We start from the raw sequence: 15391 nt of genomic DNA, 5'->3' as shown, positions 1-15391 counted from the left end.
TGGGAATGCAACCAGAACTGGATCCAAAACCTTGGTATCACAGTAATGTGCAAATTTTTCTCCAAAAGACTGGAACCAACTGGTTTCTCCATGACAAAATTGGAACCCCTAGAAAGAATGAAAGATGGAAAGATATAGCAAAGGAAAGAATCTCGGATCTGATCTTCAAGTGATAAGTGTCCATTTGAAATGCAATCCTCTGTAACTAAATAACTTCTTCCTTCCATCTCCCATTCTAATATGATCTTGTTTCATCATTTATGTTACTAACTTGCAAAATATATCTGTTGAAATGATGAAACCTTTTTGAGTCACCAAAATATTTGATCTACCTTATAAATTGCTAGTGAAATTGAGTTTTTTACTGAATGAATTCTGAACAGTTTTTGACCCAAACTGAATTTTTACTACCTTTTAACCACATTCAGGTTATTTCTATGCTAGGAATCAGTTCTGAGCTTTGATACCTAAATTTAGTTGCACAATAGGAATCTGGAAGAAAACCTCCTATAGCTCAAACAAGCTGCTATCTGTGCAAAAATTGACACATATTCAAAAAATTTAGATCTTCCCAATTTCGGTAGTATATTGGAGTGTATATCTAGCCTCCCGAAAATGCCCAGAATATCATTTTGAAAAATGCCTCCCCTGGCTATAAAACCTTGTCTGCACATCTTTGTCTTTAAATTTTTGAAAAATTTTAAATATTCTAAAGTCAAACTTTAGAAAAATCCCATTTGATTTTAAGAACTTGACGTGGGCATTTTCAACAAAAATAATAATAAAATATTATTATTTTTAACTCTTCAATATTGCCCTGACCCTTTGAATCCGAGGTCAAACTTTAGTTTGACTGTGCCACATGGCACCATTTGATTGGCTGAGCCTTTTCTAACACTGCCACCTCATCATTTTGTCTACATGGCAGCCTATTATTTGCTGTACAGACTACCACCTCATTCTTTAACGAGGTCGCCACATCACACCCAGCCTGTGCCCTGTTGACACATGTCGCGTGCCTGCTTCCCCACATTATTTAACCTTTGAGCATCTCCATAATGTGAAATTGCACTATTCGTTAGATCATGACACATGTCATGATTTGGCGCATCCTCTCAAGTTGCTCCTGATCTTCGCCAACTCACCGCCCATTGGGACCTGTCGCCATGTGGTGACAGCCCGCTTTCCCAAATTATTTAACTTCCCTACAACTTCATAATGTGGGGAAGTGGGCACCGTCCGATTGAGACACTTGTCATAATCTGGTTGCATCTTCAGTTTGGGTGCTACGTCAGCTCGCATGCATCTCCATCTAAAAATTTGCTTACGTCATCATGCCAACTGTTCTCCATTATTCAAATTCACCACAAGGGGCTGAACACATAATTGGCAGTCCAACAATGCAGGTCACTTAGGACATTATAAAGCTTGAGTTGAAAAGGTTTTAAAGATCTAAAAGGATCACCACCGCATGAATATGGGATAATAGTTACCCCTTTCTTTTTAAAAAAAATGTAGGCCTCTCCTTTTTTGCTGCCTCTTTCTTTGACTACATGATCTTCTGATTGTTCTTAGTAGCTCTTTTCAGCGTGAGATTCCTATTTGAATGGCACGGGCAGTGCTCTTTTTTGCCAACTGTTATATTTTATTTTTATGGATTTTTCGCCTTTCACATTTGCTCTAGTATTTTCTCTGTCACTATGCTGACTGTTAATTCTTGTATTTGGTAGATTTTCCTTTGTTCTGATGCACCTCCTTTGCTCCTACGTGGGACTTTTCTTCTCTTATATGCATGAATTGGCTTGCATGAGCAGCCTGTTGATTTGCACTGCTTCTGATTGTGTGAGTATCTATATTGTCTCTCCTACACCAAAGATTGCCCCCTCCACCTTAGCATGGTCTTCAAAATTGGCATGGGCGTCTCTTAATGTCTGCTCTCTCAAACTTTTTAAGTTGATCCAAATCCCTTAGCTCCACACTGCTCTGACTTGCGTGAGATTCCCTGGTATTGGCGTCTCTGTTCTTATTTCGTGGCTTTTTCTTTAAAGACATCCTTGCAACATGTTGACTATTCTTTAATAGACTACGTGTTTTGCATTTAAAGGCATCTTCATTGAATGCAATCTCCTCTCTTTGATATGCATTGACCCCTTCTCTTCTAACTGGCGTTGATGAATGCATATTCTTCTTTGTTGCATTGATGCTCTACTGTAGCATGGAAATCCCCTACTCAATTTGCTATGTGAGAGTTTTATCTCACAATGTGGCTCTCTTTTTTATGATAGTCAGCTCCCCTTTATCGTTAGTTCCTGTTCCCTTATATGATGCATGAGCTTCTTTACGCTATCATTTCTTATCTTCAATTGTGGTCTATTTCTCAGCTTCTTCTTTTTGAATATTGGTATCTTCCCATCAACACACGAGTTTTCATTTATTGCATATTTTTTAGCTTAAAAACACAGTGACAAGCTACATTGGAGTGGCATGGATCTCCATTGATTTATTGTGGATAGATTATGTTCCCTCTTGTTCAGATCTTCATAGCATGCAGAAAGGCATGTATTATAGAAATTATGCATGCATGGTGTGATAGATACAACATCACACCATACGTTGATACCTTTTCACCTTTCCCATGCTGATCTCCACAAGTTAAAATAAAAGGGTAAATGGGATGACCATTTCTTTCAGACTCAAAAATAATTTTGTTTCCATTTTTAAGGGAAATTTGTTCATCCTTTCTCAGCAAATGTCCATTAATAAGTATACCACAAGAACCTAAATTTTGAAGCTTAACAATCTCCAAGCCCACAATTCTGTACATTCTACAAGACTTTTGAGTGACATTACTTTGTACACCCATATCTGATGAATCAAAAGTAACATCATCTTTTTTAATCTCCATATCTAGATGCGTTACATTGCAAGAAAATTTTGATTTCCCATGATGTACATACAAATGAAAATAGATGATTGCAAATTATTGTTACTTTTCTTTTGAAACCAATGCCTTTTCAAATTGGTGGAAATAGTCGGGCCCCAAAGTGGGTCCGACTAAAAAAAATTTCGTTTTCAAACAACTAATATGCCAAACTGACTAGCTAAACATCATGAACTAATTGGATTCAAGTTCAATTGCTAATTAATCAAATAAAACTCGCTTTACCACTGATTTGTGAACTGTTAATGTTCATGTCAGGAGGTCCATTGACTGGCCTAAAAAACTGATCCAAACACCTGACCAAGCTCTGAAACTCAGGATCTCTGTTCTTTTTGACATGTTCAACAGGCCTACCAGATCTCATTGCATGACGACATCAGGGTCAAAAGATATTGACCTCTGAGGTTGCCAACTTAAATTCACCTGCAGATAAACATGTTAGAAAACTAGAAAGTGCATTTGGTTTGAGCTTCGAAGACTAGGCAAATGGGCACATGAGTTAATGAAAACTAGGGAACTAGTAGATTGTCATGAAGAGAGTATGATTATACAATTTGGGCTCATGAAAAATCACAGGGAAAATTTGGCGAGGGTGCAAAATTGGCTACTTGGATTTACAGGATAGAGGACATCAGTAAAATATCATTTTTTGTGAATGGAATGACCCTAGTAAAGTGTGAAGACAGATTCATCAAGTTCTAAAAACTGGCACACTTGTATTTTTAGTGGACAATATAGAGGAACAAATCATTCGATCTAGCCAATCATAGATTAGGAGTTATAACATCACGAACAGGGGTACTGACAAATCTCCAAATGCTGACACCAATAAAAAGTTACAAATTGCATTTGGAATTGTGTTTGAAAATTGATCAAATGGATTTGTCATAAGGTGAAACTTGAAATAGATCAAGTCTCTAACCTCTAAAATACAACACAAAAGGAATTTTAGCATTTTGGTCAATTGGGTCAAATTTATAGCACGTTAAATAGGGCTTCCCAGAATTCAGAATTAATTGCAAAAGCAAGAAAATAGTAACTGACCAACTTTGAGGGATTCAAAACCTAGTCAAATGGACTCAAAATGACTTGAAATCTGAAACATAGGTTCTTTGATATGCACACTAGACAATCTCAAAGAGGCAAGTCATGAAACATTTTTGGGTGTGAGATATTCAATTGCAAACACAACCTGCTGTCGTTGTTTGACACTTACGATAAAATGCAAATTTGACAATTTCTCAAAACAGTACTTCAGCAAATGACTTGAAATGATGATTTAAATTCATGGAATAGGTAGATGCACTGAATGGAAGGTGTTAGAAACATTAAACACCTCATGGGGCTCAGACTGATAGCTAGGTACAATCTCATTTAAAAGCGTTTATAGAACCAAATTTTCTCAATGGTGCTCAAAATTGACCATGCAATTTTTAGCGCCAATAGAACCTTTAGATATTTCTAAGTTTTCTCTTAAGGGAAGAGGCTCTTTGGTGTGTAATACCCTCAATATTGGTGCTCAACTAGTGAAGAGAAGTCTATTTTGGATTTGTAACAGAGGCACTGATGCCCTATTTTGGAGTGATTCTGTTAATGGGCATCCTCCTCTCTTATCCTCTCACCCACACTTGTAGTCTCTTTGTGATTTTTTCCTTTTTGATGGATGGAATAAGGTGGCGCATTATAAGGAGGCTTATAATCTGGGCCTTGCTATGGGTTACGGATGGAAAAATTCTTCTAATTGGCCACCGGGTGGCTCTCTTGGGGATCGGTTGGAACTATCTCAGATATTGGCTTCTAGGGAGTGCAGCTCTCTGTAGGAACCTGATGTTTTGCCTTGGGGAGATGCTTCTTCTAGCTATTATTCTATTTCTTCAGGGTACCTTGCATTGACAAAGCACTTTTTGGTGAGGGGGAGGTCTCTTAGCGGCATAAGGTTTGGAATAGTTTTTCATGGCCTAGGTGTAACTTTTTTGTCTAGGTTCTAGTTTACAATCGTTGTCTTACTTGGGAGAATCTCTACAAGCGAGGCTTCCATGGGCCTTCCATTTGTGTTTTATGCTACAATAGAGAAGAGACTATTTCTCACCTATTTTTCCAGTGCCCCTTTGCTAAACAGATTTGGAAATTTTGGTGGAGTGTGTGGAGATGCACGTGTTGACATGTTTCCTCTTTGTCTGAATTCTAAGACCATTTGGGCCATCCCCCTTCCAAGACTTCTTTTCTTCAAGTTGCTTGGATTATTGGCCCTTCCCTTATTTTATGGCATGTTTGGCTTGAGATGAATAGGGGGATCTTTCATGATGTGTAGTTTGAGATTAGGCACTTGCGGGGGAAAATTATTAATTCTCTTCGTGAAATACTTCTAGCTAATTGTGACATTGGTGGAGGTTTGGATCCTAGAGATGCTGGTATTTACTCATGCCTTTCCTTTCCTCTTCAAGGCGACACTCCCTCGGTTCCTCATAGCCACTCTGGGAATAGAACTAGGCAACACTCTCAAAATGTTAATCATGAGGGGCATTGGACTCCTCTCAAGGTTGGTTTTCTTAAAATCAACACTGATGGTTCTTCTTAAGGAAATCCTAGTCTAACTGGTATTAGGGGAGTTGGGCATGATAGTTCTAGTGATATTCAATTTCTACTATCTATATACAAGGGTTACCATACTAATAACCTCATGGAAGCCCTAGCTATCTTGGTTGTAGTGGAACAATGTTGTCAACGTGGCTGGAGATGAATTATATGTGAGACTGACTCACAGGTGGTTGTGAATTTATTGAATTGAAGGAACCTTGTGCAAGTGGATTGTCATTTGGCTCTGGTTGTTCAATAGATCACTCAGTTATGCAATTCTCTAGATTCTATGTCTTTTATGCATATCCCTCATGAGTGGAATGATGTGGCTGATTGTTTGGCTAAATAGGCCTCTGAGCATGGGTCGACTTGGAACATTATTGATCATAGGATGTTTCCCCTTGATTTATCTTAGATGCTGGTTCATCTTGTGGACTAGGATAAAGCTCTGTAGTTCTCTTTGTTTCTTGTGTTGTTCTACTCTCTTTGGTATTCAATAAAATTTTTACCCCCTCTTTTAGTTATTTGTTTGAACCTAGTTGCTTTTCCATGGTTGAAGTTCTTATTGACTAAAATGCTTCACATACCATTGACTATTCCCACTGTTTTTTCTTCATCGCTTGCTCATTGCACCAACAAAGTGTATTGGATTCTATTCTTTGTGCTTTAGTCTTTTTGTTTTGCAACTTTGTGCAATTATGAGTTTTGAATGCTTCATAATATTAGCACCACCAAGAAGTAAGGGTTATGCTGCAAGATTTCATACAATTAATCTATACTAGCACTTGTACCTGTAGGTCCAAGGGTGAAGCTCATTGTCAAATAAATAATAATAATAATAAAACTATTACATTTTTTTATAATAAGGGAAAATGATCCACACATTCTAAAATAGTTACATTGGTAAACTTGTTTCTTAAATCAAACTATAGAAAAACCTAGCCTATAAGACAAAGAGATACAGATAGAGATACACAAAATAGAACTATGCAAGGACTTGACATAGCATATGGAGCAATCAAAAAATGTTGCACTATAGTCAAAATCTATTTTTTCCCTTATTTTGTTATGTTACCAAATAAAACTAATAACTAAAATCATTAATTCTATATTTGTAAAATTAAATTAAAATTATCTATCTCTCTCTCTCTCTATATATATATATACACACACACATATAATTTTGTTCTATTACCAAATAATTATTTTGTTATGTTACCAAATAAGACTAACTAAAATCATTTATTCTATATTTGTAAAATTTAAAAAATAAAAATAAAAATAAAAATTAATTTTACAATACAAACATATTATTAAAATTATTTTGTTCTTTTAACAAATAAAACTAACAACTGAAATCTTTTGTTCTATATTTGTAAAATTAATTAAAAATATTTTAAGATACATACAAATACAAATTAATTTTATAATATAAACATATTATTAACTTTCCTTTTTAACAATTTATACAATATAAATGTATTAATAAATTTCTTTTTATAAATTTTAAAATTAATCTTTTAGTTGACCTAATTCTTCAATATATCTCAACAACTATCAGATGAGATTTTAGTGAATATTTTTACAACCATAAAAATATGAAGGTCCAATAAGATCGAAAAAGGAAGGACAAATTTGAGCCCATCTAGCTAAGACCCTATATTGTCACAAAATCCTTTGGCTTAGGAGTGTATTCGTTATCAACTCTAGAGGGAGAACCTGTGAATGATCCTACAAACATCATTCACCTCAAGAAGTTCTATGTTTGAGCTACTCAGTCTACTCTGTTAGTCCTAGAAAAAGAAAAAAATAATAATCTTAAAATGACTTGAAAAATCATCATGGTGAAAACCTAAAAATTTAGGCATTTAGTGATAACAAAAAAACAAAATATAAAAAGGCAAAGAGAATAGTGAAAGATAAATAAGCATCCAACAATAAAAACTTGGCAATTTAGGTGTCTTAGATAGGTACCTTGATGAAAACCCAACAATAGGCACCATGTGTACTTGGACCCACTCATTATCTATCAATGTACCATCCCTGCCATCCCCACAACATCCACTCACCCATATCTCCACGGTTTTCCAATAATACATGACATAACCACACACACTACTATCTCGATTCCTAAGCTAGGAAGCAGAATATCAGAATAATGTACTATATCATGGAAGTTTCAAGTTGTATCATAATTAGTTTCTGAAGTATTATATCTATTGTACTATATCTTTGACTTTTTCTATTGCATCATCCTAAGATTTTCAAGTTGTATATTTTTAGATTGATTTCTCTATTTCATCATACTGAGATTTTGTACACTGCAGTCTCTTGTAAATAGCTTGGTCTTTTATTTATATGCATCCCCTTGCAATTAATCTTTAATTGGTCCCATTGTATATATCCTAATTTTTGTGTCAGTTTGTATCTAATTAAAAGATCTTTGGTTCTCCCAGCTAAATGCTTTAAAAAGTCCTCAAACAATTTATCCTTTGTCCTAGAAATCATTGTCCTAAAGGCATGAGTTTTCTATTAAATCATGGCTCCATATGCTACCAATAGGTCCTTCCAGGATGCATCCTTCATCACGTCTAGCCTTAGCCCATTGCTATTTGATAGTTTTATCGATCTCTTTGGAAAAATGTTATTTTTTCATGCATTTACTCTTTTCTTTTGATATTGGATTCAAAATTGGTTCTTGATTATATTTTTTTATTAATTTGGTTGTTCTCTCATCAAAGTCACCACTATATCTTATATCTTGGTGTAGTGTAAATGGGGCAACCTAAGGGCGAGGTCTTGATCCTTTTTTATTTGTTTCTTTTTCTACCCATGATTTAGTTGGATACAACTTTTGCATATCCAAACACGTGATCACTTTAGATTGCATATTACACATGTAAAATGTCATTTGTTTGTGGTTTATCTACTATCATTTTCACTTGAATTCCCCTGAGATTTATGTGTGATGCTAGAAAAATAATTGCGTATCTATTTTGAGTCTGTACTATATAATGTTGGCAATAAGGCCTTGATGTTCTTGGTAACATTGGAAGGTCCCCAATATTTCTATATCAAACTATGTGCTCAACTACATGGTATTACTCCTTCTCGAGGCACCCCATGCTCAAGCTTCAAAGGATTCCATCCCCCATCCCAAAAGTAAGCAAAAAAAATCATTTTTAGCAAATCCTACAAATATGACAAAATCAGTTAATCCCAAAGTATCTTATCAAAACCAATGGTACAATCAACTATCTTACATTGACCTATAGTCCCCAAAACATCCAAAGTTTTAGACCCACTTCATCCTAGAATCCTTATTTAAATTTAAAAATCCAAATCCTCCCCATCATCCCTCCACTAAACCCCAATCCCTTACCCAATGCTTAACTCTATTCATATCGATGTCATTACATTTACCTTCATTATCATTAATATTAATTCTAGTTTCATTATCATTTATTTAATATAGTCTAGTGTTCATTTCACTTCTCATAAGCATTCATCTTAGTTGCATCACTTACATTTATCATGCCAATTGCATTTGGTTGTATTTATCTATCGATTTCATTGCATTATCATTACATTGTTCATCATATAGTTCCATGTATAAAATTGCATATTGTCTTAATTACATTATTATATCATTAATATTCATGTTAGTAGCATATTCATCCTAGGTTGTGTTCGTTGCATTTTTTATCACAATAATTACATAAGTTGAATTATTTCATTGGTTCATTACCTCTCATCTTAGTTACCTCCTCATTTCAAGGTTCCTAAATTGCATTCATGGTGTAATGAATATGCATTAATTTCACCTATTATCATATCATTACATTGTTCATCATATAGTTTTATATAAATTGTATTTATCATTAGCTTTTCCTAGTTTATTTAGTTCCATTTAATTGATGCCTTTCTTGTTCCACAATTGACATGACCTTTTAGGAGATCTACTTTCTTTCTAAAGGGTTTGTCCAAATAAACATCTATTTTCCCATTGTTATCACACATTTATCCAACCATGTGTTGAGGCTCTGGCTATGGGAAAAAGCCACCTCAATCATTTTATCAACCCTAGCATCAATGAGACACTTGATTTGGATAAGCTCTTTTGTAAGATAGTATGCACCAACCTTGACTTTACAAGGTTTTGCCTTCAATTTTAAAAAAATATTTTTAACATCAATTACAATAAGCCCTCAAGATGAGATAAACAAGGAAGAAGAGACGAGCTCATTAAGACCATCAATGATGAGCTTCTGAACAAAGTGCCCAAAGTCAATGCGAGTATATACCTAAATCTATTTTTTTGTAAATCTAAAATCCTACAACAAGCTCAACATTGGGCAAAGCCAAGGAGAAACTCATGTAGAACACTACATAGAATCTTGTTTTAATCAAAATGAGATGTAAGTATTTACACACAATTCAAACAAAAACTTCCCATTGAAAAACATGTGGGTTGAATTCGTGTTACAATAACTAAGGTTTTAAAGTACAATCCATTTGTGTATTTTGATGTACAAAATCGATTCAAATGGATCCTTGAGCTAATTTTCTTTCCATGCCAAAAAAGAAAATTGATAGATTGTTAGCACCAACCAAATTTGTGTCAAAAGAACTATGTATTCCATTGAGCACATGAGGTTAGTGCACAACTAGACAATGTGTGCTTCTACATAGATGACCATATATACACTTGCAAAATTGAGCTTTGCATGGCTCATTGAGTTTGGCCCTATATGCAAACCAAAAAAAAACTCCACTATTCAAAGAGAAAATTTCAATAAGTGTAAAGAGATATATGAATTTTTCCTTGGTAGAGAAAAGACAAATAGTAATAACCTTTAAAATAATAATCTTGTATACACCCAATAATAAGATTGATGATCTAGGTCATGAATTAAAAAAATAGATTTGTAAAAACTAGCTATAAACCAATATCTGATGAGGCCACACCTCTGCTAATAACACTACACATGTGATTCATCAAGGGTAGATACTAAGTTGAATTACAACCTCGTACCTTGTTATAGTTAAACTTTGATCAATAAAAATAATTTATAGTTGAATTCTATGTACAAAGGAAAAAGAAAAAAATGTATGTGATTTTATAGTGTTTGGAAAATTTGGGATTTGAACAACATGTGACTAACTACTTGAAATTTAGGTACAACCTTCGTTTTGAAGATATTTGAGGTTGGGGCATTCTTACAACAAATAAAATATAACACATAAGTGGATAATATCTAACACTCCAATGGTTGTACCATGTGAAGCTTTCTTGGTGTCATAGTCTCGCTTCAAACCCGTAACTTCATAGGGGAGATGAGAGGCTTGAGACACAAATATTTGACCATTTGTGCATAGGAGGCACCAAGACTACGTCCATAATTAGAAGATGATGTGTTGGGCTAGTTTTCATAGAGGGAGGTGGATCATAATGCTTTGGAGGATAAGATGGGCATGAAATTTTGCATGGAAAATGGAGGAAAATGCATAGGCACGTTCAAAAGTATTGCTTGTTTACACAATTAGCATGCAAAGTACCAATATTCTAGTTTTTTTGTCAAGCTTTTGAGCTGCTACTTCTATTTCTGTTTTGCTTTTAAATAAAATTTTTATCGACTCATTAAACAATGTTGCCAAAGACTATAATGGACAATGAACATTAGTTTCACCTCTTTACTCTTAAAACATACTTCTTTTCTTGTTAGACTTGGTTTTGAAGTTTTCTTTAAAAATTCATTTAAGTTTTATCTATGTTATATTTAGTAGAAACATATAAAGATGTTTTCATAACAAATATTATTTTAATCAATAATAATTGTTAAAGATAGAAAATATGAGCATTAATTGACAATAAGCTTTTAATTAATAATCATAATAAATATTGCTTTCACCTCTTTACTCTTAAAGAAAACTCCATTTTTCTTTCTAGATTTGATTTTGAAGTTTTTTTTGAAAAGTTCATTTAAATTTTATCTAAGTTATATTTAAAAGAAAAATACATAAATGTTTTGATAACAAATATTATTTTAATATTCTAATTTTAGAAATTTGATGATAAAACTTGAATGACTCGTTGATTCAATTTAAGAAGACCTCTCATTAGACATGCTAATATGATAAATTGCATAATGAATTATTAAAGGTGCGATAAACCGCAGGTAAAGCTCAGATATAGGAGGTTGCAAAATCAATCGTTGGGTTTTATGCCAGCAGTGTTCTTCATACGCTCTTAACTAATTCGAATCTATTAATATATCCTCAAATAAATTGATACACATTGTTTACGATGTTAAGAAATTGGTTGAATTCAGCATCGATCAATCAGATTTCATGTTGAAGGACTGCAAATCTTGTCCTTTAAATACTTCAAGATGGCCTCTGTCCCACGTTCTAAAATAGCTCGTCTGATGCTTCTTAATGGATTCCCGCTCAATCTTAAACTCTGCAGGCATGGATATAAAAGCCCCAGTTCTGGTGGAAGCATTCTTATAGAGTTATCTGATAAATCAAGCTCCACCAGGCATGTTAGATGCTGGAAACTCTTTGGTATTTCAGATAGATTATTCTGAGCTAAATCAAGGACTCGAAGTTTTCTCAAGCTGCACAAATCAAAAGGGACCTCTTCCAAACGCATTCTCCTCAAATACAACTCTTGCAAATGCGGCATGTCTGACAGTGCAGGAGGCTGTGGCAATGAACTAGCTGAAATCCCACTCAGATCAAGAACCTCAAGCTTTGATAATGCTGAAAAAGCTCCTTGCGGGAACTTATTAAGTGGATTTTTGTCAAGTTTCAAGCACATGAGATTGTAAAGAGAAGCAAATACTGCACCAGGCCACTCCTCTATCTTGTTATCTGATAGAAGTAATAGTTTGAGTAAACTGCATTGTGAAAGATCACTTGGTAGTTCTTTGATTTTGTTCTTGCAGAGATCCAAACCCAGTAGTTCCCCTGATTCCCATACAGCAGCTGGTAGAGTTTCCAAGCCTAGCCCACTGATGGATAATTGCTTTGTTGATGATGCCTCCTTAGAAGCCGCTTCAATGAAATCCTCAACTTGGCTAGGATCTAGTGGTTGCAATGAAGAATTGCAATGGATACATTCAAGAGTCAGATTCCTCATCTTGGAGATTGGGCTTTGTTTGCCTGGGCTGCTCCCCCAGTCTAGTGGTTTAACGGGAGATATGCCATTAAAACAGAGTTTTCTCTGGGAGTAACATACAGATGTGGCTGAACTACCATGGAAAACCCTGCCAGTAGAAGAGTTTTGTGTGCTTGGACTCCTCCCCCAGTCCAATGGTTTAGCTGTGGAGATACCATGTAATCCTCTTCTGGTAGAAATCTCTGGTGTAGCTGGGCTGCTCTCCCAGTCTGATGATTTAGTCAAGGGGCTACCATGGAAACCCCTGTGAATAGACAGGTTTTGCGTATTTGGGCTGCTCTCCAACTCTGGTGGTTTAAGTGGAGAATTGCCATGCATAGCTACAGGACTTCGGGAGTCCTTCAAGGACTCTGCAAGTCCGGAGGCGAGGCCGCTCCCCCGAGTCTGGGGGCCGAGTCAGAGGCTTGTAACACTGGTTGGTAGGGTCTTGTGTAGTATTTGGGCTGCTCCCCCAATCTAGTGGTTTTAGAGGGGACCTACAATGCAAACCCATTCTTCTGGAAAGCACTTCTGTATCTGTGCTGGTTCCCCAGTCTAATGGTTTATCTGAAACACACATTTTTGCTTGGGCACTGCCATTGAAACCCTGGAAAGTGTGGAGACTTCTTGTCTGGGGAGTATTTTCCCCATATGCAACATGAGATTCGGCATCTTCAAAAGGGGAATGATCCTCTCCATCTAAACTCATCCTATTACGAAGACACTCAAGCAATGCCTCTGTTCTTGTAGTGCCAAAATAAACCCTGCTTCTCGGCCCTCTGAGAGGATTCCCCATCAATAGAAGCTTCCTCAATGTTGTCATTCTGCCAAGCTGTGCCGGCAAACTAGTTAGGGAGTTATCTGATAAGTCCAAGACCAAAAGTTGCATCTTGCATGCCTCCTCTGGAAACTCCGTTATCAGATTACAACGGAGGTCTAGGGTTTTCAGCGATGAAAGGGTTCCAAACTCCGGAGGAATTGAGGACAATAGATTATGCCCTAGAAAAATCTCCACAAGCGAAGAGCACCCACCGAATGAAGAAGGAATGGCCTTAATTCTGTTCTGATGTACATCAAGACGGACAAGCCTCTCGAGCTTTCCAATGGATTCAGGTATCTCACTGAGAATGTTGCTAGCAGCATTTATCTCCTTAAGAAGAGTGCATGAACTCAGCAAATGGTCAGGGAATTTTGTAATCTTATCACCCTCGAAATCCAGTTTCACCAAGTTAGAACAATGAATGAGTTCATCAGGCAAAGCTGTTAAATGGTTATTTGAAACCCTGAGTTCTTCTAGCTTTCTGCATTTCCCAATATTGCTTGGAAGCGAGGTTAATTGATTATTTGCACAATTTAGGTTTTCCAGTGCATAGACAGAACCGATTTCTTGAGGAATTTCTCTCAAGAGATTAAAAGATACATCTAATGATTTGAGCATTTTGAGCTTGCCAATTGCAGCGGGAAGGTGAGAAAGCTGATTGTGGGTGATGTTGAGAACTGTGAGACGGTTGAGACGCTCCAGTTGTTGAGAGAGGGTATGGATGTTGTTGTGAGCCAATATCATTTTTGTCAAATCCACAACCTCCCACCATTTCTCTTCTTCTCCGAGGGAATCTAAGTAATTGTAAACCTGCTCTGGCACTTCATTCAACTCACGATTTGATAGATTAAGAGAGCCTGTGGCCCTTGCAGCCTTCATTACGCTATCCATATTCTGATTCTGCACTCGCAGCATTTTTTTTAACAAGTATTTATTCAATCAATGAAAAAAATGCCCTCAGATGACTCGGACAAGAAAATCACAACAGGTTGCGAGATAACTAACAGACCAGGTTGATTTAGCTTGCAAAATACATTTTCAAAGGTGAATTCGAACCGTCGCGTCAATACCAGTATAATTAGTTTTTATAAAAATGATATTCAATCTATATAATATAGTTTGATAATTGGAGTTAATAAAGAATCTAAAATTAATAGTTAGATCTATCAATCATATACATGTACAATGATAAATTTCCATCTCACGTTAGAAAGTTAATTTACCAATATAGTTGATCTAATAGAAATCGAATTTATCAATTCAAATAATTTCTTAAATATATTTAAATATTAAATCTTTTTTTTTCCATATAAAATTATAAAAAATTATGTTGAGGTCTATATTTTATGAATACCATCTTGTGGACTATAAATCAAACTTGGACACAAACTCATTCTTCGTGGCTTTCAATATTAAGAGGCTCATATTCAACTAATAAATTATATATATATATGTGTGTGTGTGTGTGTGTGATGATGATGATGATGAATAGTCCCTTCTTTATTAATTAAATATTAAAGTTACATATTTACAAGAAAAGGGTCCGGGGGATACAAGATCACCCCACGTAAGTTCAAACGACTTGAGGCCAGCAACTCATCTACTCATCAAAAAAACATATAAAGCCTAGAGGCTGAAGTCCAAGGTAGTAAGGGCAGTTTTAGTTGAGAGAGGAGGATCTCTATCATCAGAACCCCATACGTCAGTGGGTTATGGGATGGCTCAAGGGGAGCCCACCCATCATCAGCAAAAATAGTAGTATCGATAGCATCTTTTTCTCCCTCTGGCTTGTGAGGGGAGATAGCTAAATCCAATTGAGGGAAGGACCATTTAGGGTCTTGACTAGAGGAAGGCCCACTAGAATCAGGAGCAACCAAAGGAGCCACTAGGG

The 15391-nt window shown here is 35.7% G+C and overlaps 1 pseudogene; it reads right to left on the bottom strand.

Moving 5' to 3' along the window:
- Window positions 1–11867: 11867 nt before the first annotated feature.
- Window positions 11868–14391, bottom strand: LOC149553881 (plant intracellular Ras-group-related LRR protein 6 pseudogene; annotated as a pseudogene).
- Window positions 14392–15391: the final 1000 nt, after the last annotated feature.

The sequence above is a fragment of the Cupressus sempervirens genome, chromosome 6 (assembly GCF_028749045.1).
Source record: "Cupressus sempervirens isolate cs-2001-9-10 chromosome 6, ASM2874904v1, whole genome shotgun sequence".
NCBI lineage: Eukaryota > Viridiplantae > Streptophyta > Pinopsida > Cupressales > Cupressaceae > Cupressus > Cupressus sempervirens.
This window is presented reverse-complemented; position numbering and strand designations above follow the sequence as displayed.